Raw genomic sequence first — 9,734 nt, 5'->3', positions numbered from 1 at the left:
GTTCTAAAGGTTTGAAACTCTCCAAGACATTATTGGTGCAATGGTCAAGGGGGAGTTGATCTTTAGGGGGAGTTTTACCTATTAGTCAAGGGGGAGTTGACTTTTAGGGGGAGTTTTTACTCCTAAAGACTTGAGTGATATGGGATTATCACTAAGTTAATTGTTGACTCTAATGTCAAGGGGGAAATTAAGGGTTTCAATGAAAGGTATGAGACTTTCATTAGAAAGAAACTCTTGCCCTTGATTCACTCTTTTTGATGTGTGTCAAAAAGGGGGAGAGTGTAGGTTTGAGGAGAATGGAGAATGTCTAGAGAATATTCAGGGAAGAACATTGGAAAACCTAAGTTAGGTTATCGGGTTAACCTAACTTGATTATGGGTTTGATTATGAGTTTTGTCAAACATCAAAAAGGGGGAGATTGTTGGTGCAATCTTAGGTCAAGGTTGACCTGCTTGACTAGACTCGAGTTGACTTGACTCGAGTTGTGTTTTGATGTTTGACGAGTTATGTTTGACAATGTTTGTACCTTGATGTTTTACAAGGATACAAGCTTGGGAGATTGTGGGTGCAACCCGTGGTCAAGGTTGACCTGGTTGACCCGAGGTAAGTTGACCTGACTCGGAAAAGTCCAAGCAGGGAGCTTGCCACGGGAAAAGTCCAAGCAGGGAGCTTGGCACGGGAAAAGTCCAAGTATGGAGACTTGGCACGGGAAAAGTCCAAGTATGGAGACTTGGCACAGAGAAGTCCAGGTATGGAAGCTTGGCACATGGGAAGTCGGAGAGGGCTCGGTAGCTCGTTCTCCGGACTATGGTCGGAGAGGGCTCGGTAGCTCGTTCTCCGGACTGTGGTCAGAGAGGGCTCGGGAGCTCGTTCTCTGGACCACATGGAAGTCGGATAGGGCTCGGTAGCTCGTTCTCCGAACTGTGGTCAGAGAGGGCTCGGTAGCTCGTTCTCTGGACCAGATGTGGAAAGTCCTGGTGAGTGAAGCCAGGCAGACGGAAAAGTCCTGGTCAGTGAAGCCAGGCAGTGGGAAAGTCCTGGTGAGTGAAGCCAGGCAGTTGGAAAGTCCTGGTGAGTGAAGCCGGGTAGATTGGAAATCCTGGTGAGTGAAGCCAGGTGAAAACCTTAGTGAGTGAAGCTAGGTGAAAGTCCTGGTGAGTGAAGCCGGGCAAGGGAAAATCCAGATGAATCAAGGGTGATCGGACATCTGGTGTTGAGAAGGTCAAGTAGGTCAAGGGAGTGACCGGATACTTGACACGAAGAGAAAAGTCCAAGTGGGTCAAAGGGATTGACCGGACACTTGGTGGGGAGTCTTAGCAGGTCAAGGGAGTGACCGGATGCTAAGCATGATGTACCAACAGGTCAAGGTTGACCGGATGTTGGTTTGGAAGGTTTGGGACTTGGTTTGGGCAAAAACCAAGCTCTGGATCGATATGGGGACCGATCTAGTGATACGGCTGATCGGTCTGGTGACCGATCAGTAATCAAACAGAATGCTTCTGTGGATTATCTGATCGGTCTGAAGACCGATCAGGAAGCAAACAGAAGAGAAGAAGGAGAAAGGCTGATCGGTCCAAGGGACCGATCAGACTCCTCCTGGACCGATCAGGACATAGCCTGATCGGTCCAGGCTTAGCCTGATCGGTCCCCAAGACCGATCAGGGACAGTGTGGACCGATCAGGTTGGAGCCTGATCGGTCCAGCCCTAGCCATTGTGACTCAACGGCTAGGTTATTTCGGGCTTCTGTGTTCTGTTCTTTTTGCTTGCAGGTTCGCAGGTTGGCTCAGGATATCAGAGGTTATAAGAAGAGATCGAGGGCTGCTGACGACCACTCTTCTTCTTCCTCCTTGAGCTGCTGTTCTTCTGAAAGCTGTGCTTGAGCTTTGCTGAGCTCCGAAGCTTCGGGGGAGCTTCCTTGACTGAGTTGCTTGTTGGCATTCGTCCGTGAAGTTGGTGCTTCATCCGGGACTTCAGTCGACGAGAAGGCAAGCGAGTATTTGTACATTCATTGTATATTTTGTTCTTTCTCTTCTTTGTATTTCCTTCTTGCTGTTGTAAGTTTTTGTGGCGAGGTTTCTCCACCCATAAGGAGTTTACATTAGCCGGTTTTCCGGGGACTCATCCACCGACGGATTGATAGGCTTCGTCCACCTTACGGACACGCCGAGGAGTAGGAGTATCTTCTCCGAACCTCGTTAGATCTTCGTGTTGAGGTTTGCTTCTCCTTTTTCGTTTCTATTCGCTTTATTTCCGCTGCGCTAACCCTAATCGTAGGAAGAAACGAAGAATTTCGGGCGGCTATTAACACCCCCCCTCTCTAGCCGCGATCATCGATCCTAACACTAATCATGTTGAGATTATGTTTAAGTATGTATGTAATAAGTTTTCAAAAGACATGTTGCATATATTTTTCATGATACATGTTTTGAAAGTCATCTCGCATAATACTTATGACTATGTTATGTTCTACTAGGATGCACTTTATGATTATGTTATGATATGCCATGATACTTATGATTATGTTATGTTATGCTAGGATGCACATTATAATTATGTTATGATATGCCATGATATTTATGATTATGTTATGTTATGCAAGGATGCACTTTATGATTATGTTATGATATGTCATGATATTTATGATTATGTTATGTTATGTTATGCTAGGATGCACTTTATGATTATGTTATGATATGTCATGATACTTATGGTTATGTTATGTTATACTAGGATGCACTTTATGATATGCCATGAAACCTTACGATTATGTTACGCTATGATACTTCTATACATGATATGATGAGTTATCTTTATGCTTTATGTCTATGAATATGCTATGCTTTATGTCTTCATGTTATGCTTTACGATTTTTGTGAGTAGGAAGGATCTTACTGAGCCTTGTGTGCTCATAGCTTACTTTCCTTGTACCACAGATAAAGGCAAGGAACGGATGTACTAAGCGAGCAGCAGGAGGGGCAAGATGGATGTGTGTAGTAGTGGCTCGGCTAAAAGAGAAAGACATGCTTTTATCTAATAAGAATTATGCTTATGTCGTTCTTTCATGACTTAATGACATTTCATAATGCTTATTAGTATTATGGCTTAAATTTATGTTAAGCATGCTATGTGACTTTATGCGATAGGTAGTTAGTGATGATGATGTGAGAAGTAAAAGTAAAGTTTAAAAAATATATATATACTATAAACAAGACTTCCGTTGTTTTAAGTAGAGAGGATTATTAACAAGCAAATAAGTAAGATAAGATAAGAAAAAAAAAAAAGATAAGTAACCCCCGTCAGCTTGAGCAGGAAGGGGCGGGGCGTTACACTACTCTTAATCATTCCTAGTCAAGTATTAACATTCAGGGACAATGTTAATGCGATGAGACTAGCATGTAGGTCAACTCGATGACTTGATCTCAAAAGTTGTGGATATAGAGATATCAAGTTGACACATGGGTATGCATTGGAGAATGTATACTGAATGACCCGCCATGAGAAAGTATCATGGATCGTTATATGAGTGTCATATACTTTCTCATGTGACTATTAGTATGACTATCTGTCCTTCGACCTGAAGTCACCATAGTTCCCTACATAAGGAGTTGCATACTTTGGCTTCGTCAAATATCACTCGTAACTGGGTGGACTATAAAGGCGATTACTGGGTATGTAACAAATTTTATGGAGGGATGTGAGTGATGTAGATGGGATCTATCCCTCCTGTATAATGGGAGTGACATCGTTATTCTTGATAGAGTGAGACCACTAAGTGAATGGTCATGCCCAAATGAGTCAATATGAGATATTGAGCTTATTTGATTAGAGTGAGTCTACTTGGAGTTCAAGATTTAGATTGATCAGAGGACGACACCATCTATGCCTCAAATTGATCAATCTAGATGTCAAGGATAGAAGGACACTTGTCATATATTGTGAAGAGTCACAATTAGTAGTCACAAGGTGATGTTGGATCTCAAAATTCTTGTAACTTGGGTAGTAATGATGTGTTGCTAGATATCACTCATTACTTATGCTTTTAAATGGGTTTAGGAGCATTGTCAACATTACAAGAACCTATAGGGTCACACACAAAGGGCAATTAGATGGAGATTAGGTTCATATGATGAACCAAGAGGATTAGGTTCATATGACGAACTAAATTGGATTAAGTGTAATCCAAATTAGATTAATTGAGTAAGACTCGATTAAGTTAGACTTGAGTTAGACTCAAGCGAGACTTAATGATGATATTCATTGAATTTTGAATTAAATGATAAATGGTGGCATTCATTGAATTATGAATTCAATTTGAATATTAGATTCAAATTTCCATTCAAATTATGAAGAGAAGAGGAGTTTCAAAATGGTCATTTAATGAAGAATGAATATTCATTAAATTCTCATTAATGAAGCTCATTAATGGAGTTAATGAGCATTATGTATTTTCATTAGATGAAAATACTTATGCCATTTTACTCTTATTTTTTATAATGGATGAATCATCATTATTCTTCTTCTCTTCTAGCTCTCTCTCCCTCTCCTCCATTGTCGAGCCACCCAAGAATGCTAACACACTCTAAGTGGTTCTTCTCCACCTATTGTCCTTGTGGATACGTATAGAGGAGTGTATGCTTTACATTCTCGAGATCCGACAATCTTTTGAATGAGCGGGATAAGCAAAGGGCTTCGCAACAAGGGTAACACTTCTTATTCATGTAGATCTAGGTTAGAAACTTGTACATGATTTATTTCTATTTATCTAAACACGGATCTGTAGCAAGACTTCGAGGTTTCCGCAACGTAAAAAGTAGATTTTGTGGCTCGAAAGTCCCAACACCAAAACCAAAGATAATCAAATAATAGGGTTCTTGACCCTTATATACCTCCTCCACGCAGCCCAGGAAAACCAGGATTACAGGCATACGGTAAATCAGGTTTTTCACCCATTAAACTAGGTTTTCTCGTGATTCACCCTGAACCAAAATTGTATCCCTTGAAATTCTCTTCAATCTGATACTTGGATCGAGCCCTGGTTCAAACTGAACCGAAAGTTATGGTGGTTCGATTTTGGTCTGCAGTTGGGCGGAGGTCCAGTTGAACCCGCGGTTGGGAGGCACGGCCATTTAGTATGGGTAAATATTTCTTTCTCTCTGTTGGATCTGAAGCAACGTTGTAGATCTTGAAGTCAGCTACGTTTCGGTATAAAGAACAATCTGAAACTCTAACGGAGCACAAAGTTATGGCTGAATTACGATCAGTCTACAATCTGCCCAGAATTCAGCACAGCTCTGTTTTGGAGTGGTATAGCCCGTGTTCTTCGTCGCACGGCCGTGTGGAATCCACATGACCTCACACGGCTTCCTCTCGGATTGAGTCGTACAGCCATGTGGGATCACACGGCCGTGACCTTCTTCATCTCTGCCGAGGTCACACCGCCGTGTGAATTCACACGGCCGTGACCTTCCTCCCCTCTAGAATGTTGGCACGGCTGTGCCATTTGGCATGGCCGTGTGTTGCTTGGCCACGGTGTGATTGGCATGGCCATGCCATTCGGCATGGTCGTGACCCTCTTCAACTCTATATTGCAAGCACGACCGTGCCATTTGGCACGACTGGAACGTGCTCATGGCCAAACGGTCGTGTGGTGCTTGCACGACCCAAGCTCCTGTGTGCACTTTTGCTCCATTTTCGCTCCAAATAATGTCCTATCAACAAGAAAATAAGCAAAGAGCATATCTCCAAACAAATATAATGGAAGAATAATATTATAAAGAAATAGAGTGCAATAAGCATAGAATATGCTATGAAATACAAGTAGATGTGCGTCCAAACATGCATAAATGATCATAAGATCTACGCACATCAAATTGCCAGAAGCTACTCCTAAACAAAAACGTCCAGGGTGCAGACTGACCTTCGCGCCCCTCCTCAAGAGACGGGCTATTTCTATTCCTAAAGATGTGGTTCAAGGGGATATTCAGACCACTTCTCCTGAACCCACTCTATCCTCCTTATATCCTATTCTTTCTTCACCATCTATCCCACCTTCGAGAGACCTTCTGACTCAGAGTACCAGCTCGGATCCTAGGTTTGTTCTGACTTTTTAGGAACAAATCTCTTTACCTCTTCAAGAAACTCCGGATCCTCCTTTTCTTCTTTTCTCCCCACTTTCACTTCACACTTTCATATCATCTTCATCCACACCCTCTTCTACCCTCCCAATATTACTGGGAGGTTCATTAACAATATCTTGTTGGGATTTTCGGGCCGCGAAAACGGATTTTCGCGTCGCGAAAACCGCTTTTCGCGTCGCGGAAACCCCGAATCTCCCTAGCCAACGGATCCGTGCGAAGAATAAAATTTTTTGAAAAACTACGAGTACGAGTTTACCTAGATCTACACTTAGATCTACAAGGGAAAAATGTTATACCTTTGAAGCGAAGCCCTTCGCGTTCCCGCTCGTCCAAATGGCGCCTGATCTCGAAGTTGTCTACGTAGACAACTCTCTATATGTATCCACACAAACAACTCAATGGAGAGAGAGCCTTAGAGTGTGCTAGCACTCCAAAGGGTCTCGGCAATGGTAGAGGAGGAGAGGGACAGGGAGAGCTTGAGGAAGAGAATGAAGTGAATGTGCCTCAAATGAAAAATTCATTCCATCCCCATACAATAGTGGCCGACCACTTTCAAAAAGGTGTAACCCCCATTTCCACATTAAGTGCAATTAATGTGGAGCCATTAAAGTGAAGAATTGTAACCACCATGAGGTGGCATCTCACTTAAGTAACCATGATGATATGGAGCATCATCATTGGTCCACATCTTGCCAACTCACTAATGATGTGGCAAAAAGTCAAGTCAAACTTGACTTTTCCTCTTCCTCACAAGTCAAGTCAAACTTGACTTAATCTCTCTCATGGTTGATCTAATCCAACCATTTAATTCAAGCCAATTTAATATAATGAATCTAATTCATTTAATTAAATTGATTCAATGAATCATAATCAAAATTAGACTCATTGAACACATGAATCAACTTGAGTCCAACTCAATTAGCCCAATTAGGATTACTCTTAATCCAATTTGATTCATCAAATGAATCTAATCCTCTTGGTTCATCATATGAACCTAATCTCCATCTAATTATCCTAAGTGTGTGACACTATAGGTTCTTGTAACGTTGGCAATGCCCTAAACCCATTTAGGAGCATAAGTAATGAGCGGTATCTAGCAACACATCATTACTACCCAAGTTACAAGAATTTCGAGATCCGACATCACCTTGTGACTACTAATTGTGACTCCTCACAAAATATAACAAGTGTCCTTCTATCCTAGACATCTAGATTGATCAATGTGAGGCATAGACCGTGTCATCCTCTGAACAATCTAAATCCAGAACTCCAAGTAGACTCACTAAATCAAATGAGCTCAATATCTCATATTTGATGAATGACAAATCAGGTTAAGTTAGTTTGTTGTTGTCTAACACTTTGATCGAGTGTGCAGGAGAAGTCCAGATAGGTCGACGGGCTGACCAGATGTCTGGCACGAAGCCCAGCTAGGTCAACGGGTTGACCGAATAGCTGGCACGAAGTCCAAGCGGGTTGACGGGATGACCGGACGCTTGGCAAGAAGTCCAGCTAGGTCGACGGGCTGAACGGATAGCTGGCGAGAAGTCCAAACGGGTCGACGGGCTGACCGGACGCTTGGCAAGATGTCCAGACGGGTCGACGAGCTGGCCGGATGTCTGGCAGGTAGGTGAGGTAAGTCACTAGAGGGGAGTGACTGCGAGGACGCGTTCCCAGGAAGGGAACATTAGGCGTCGATCTGGCTTAGATCCATTTTGGATATCTAAGTCGAGATCATGACTAGATTCCGGTCTCGGAAAGACGGAATCTAAGTCATACTCTTTTTGCTAATTCATACTCACTTTGCTTATCTATAAAACTGTGCTAACAATCTGTGTTGCAGGGTATATTTGCCTCGGACTAACCTTTTCTTGCAGGAGAAGGACTTTCTGGAGAAGAGGGGTCCGGGCGCCCGGAGGCAAGTTTTATCCAAGCCGAGTCGTCGCCACGTGGAGTTCACTGATTAGACTTGCCACGTCGCACCAGGGTGCCCGGAAGGGATCCAGGCGCCCGGAGCAGCATATAAAAGAAGCCCCAGGGGTGGAGCTTCGTCATCAACTAAGAATCTACTGCTTGCTCTGCTGCTCTACGCTCTTGCGACACCGCGAGGCTATTCCAACAAAGCGCTCTCTTAAGTCTAATTCTTCTTCTCTTGTCGGTATTTTATTTCTGTCAATTCCTGTACTTAATTATTTTGTAATCATCATTCGAATTGATAGTGATTACCCAACGAAAGTACTCACGGAGTACGGGCCTTCGAGTAGGAGTCGTCACAGGCTCCGAACGAAGTAAAATTACTGTGTCTGCTCTTTTAAATTCCGCTGCGCTTAACTCTTTTCAACGTTGTTTTTCGAATCGATATTCACCCCCCCCCCCCTCTATCAAACTCTCACGATCCAACAAGTGGTATCAGAGCCGGTACCGCTCTGATTTGGTGCAACCACAAATCACACAAGGGTTTTTTTTAAAAAAAATTAGATATCATTCGACTTTAAAACCGTTTTTGGAAAACACATCATCATCCTTTCACCGTTGCTTAGTATTGATAAAATATTACATTTTCAAAATTTTGGAATAATATTTGTTATTAATATTTTATTAATATTTTATTAATTTTCGAAATTAGTGCAATATTATATTCTTTCTCCAGCACTGCTAATCCAAGACCAAGTCTTAGGATTTTTTGTTTGTTTCTCTTGTCGGGAAATTATGACTCTTCTAGAAGGACGAACCCCTGCGAACCACCACCATACGATCATGAAGACTTCAACTACTGGAAGCGATTAATGGAATGCTTCTTAGGAAGCGTAGACATCGATTATATGCTAATTTTGAGGAAACCTTCTCAAAACTCGGAACTGAACAAAAAGGTATGTAACATTATTTGTAATGTTTTACCTATCAATATTTTATGAAGATTAAAAAAGTACAAGAATGCATATGAGCTGTGGACCCAGTTGATTAAGCTTCACGAGACGCCGATGGAGCTAGAAGATCAAGTTAAAGTCCAATATGGACTCGAGTCAAATCCAACGGAGAAGCCTACTGAATTAGGGGTTGCGCTCAAGGTTAGTAATATTTACCAAAATACCCCTGCTAATAGTAGTTTAAATAATCAGCATGATGATAAGTATGAAATTAGTCCAAGTATGGTGCATGATAATCTAGATTTAAATGATTTAAATTCAAAATCACAAAATAATCTAGACTCTGATCAAGTCAATCAAGACTCTGATCAATTTGGCATCAACCTTGACTTGGTCAAACGGAACAATGACCAAATCAATTCAAATAATTTAATTAATTCAGAAAATTTAAAATTAGGTGAGCATTTAGACATAAATAAGTCAAACATTAAAATAAATTTGAATTTAAATGCTAAAAATGAGAAAATAGATAAAATCAATAAATACCTTGATAAAATATTTAATGATCAAGATAAAATCAGTCTAGAAAATGCTATCCAAAACTAAGATAATTTAATTAATAAAAAATTAAACTTTAAAGATAAAACTAATCTAATAAATTCAATTAACCATATCAATTTAAAAGGCAAAGAAAATATAAGGATAAAATCAAACACTTTGATAAAATCAAAA

The sequence above is a fragment of the Zingiber officinale genome, chromosome 11B (assembly GCF_018446385.1).
Source record: "Zingiber officinale cultivar Zhangliang chromosome 11B, Zo_v1.1, whole genome shotgun sequence".
In the NCBI taxonomy this organism is placed as follows: Eukaryota; Viridiplantae; Streptophyta; class Magnoliopsida; order Zingiberales; family Zingiberaceae; genus Zingiber; species Zingiber officinale.
Note: the sequence above shows the minus strand (reverse complement) of the source record.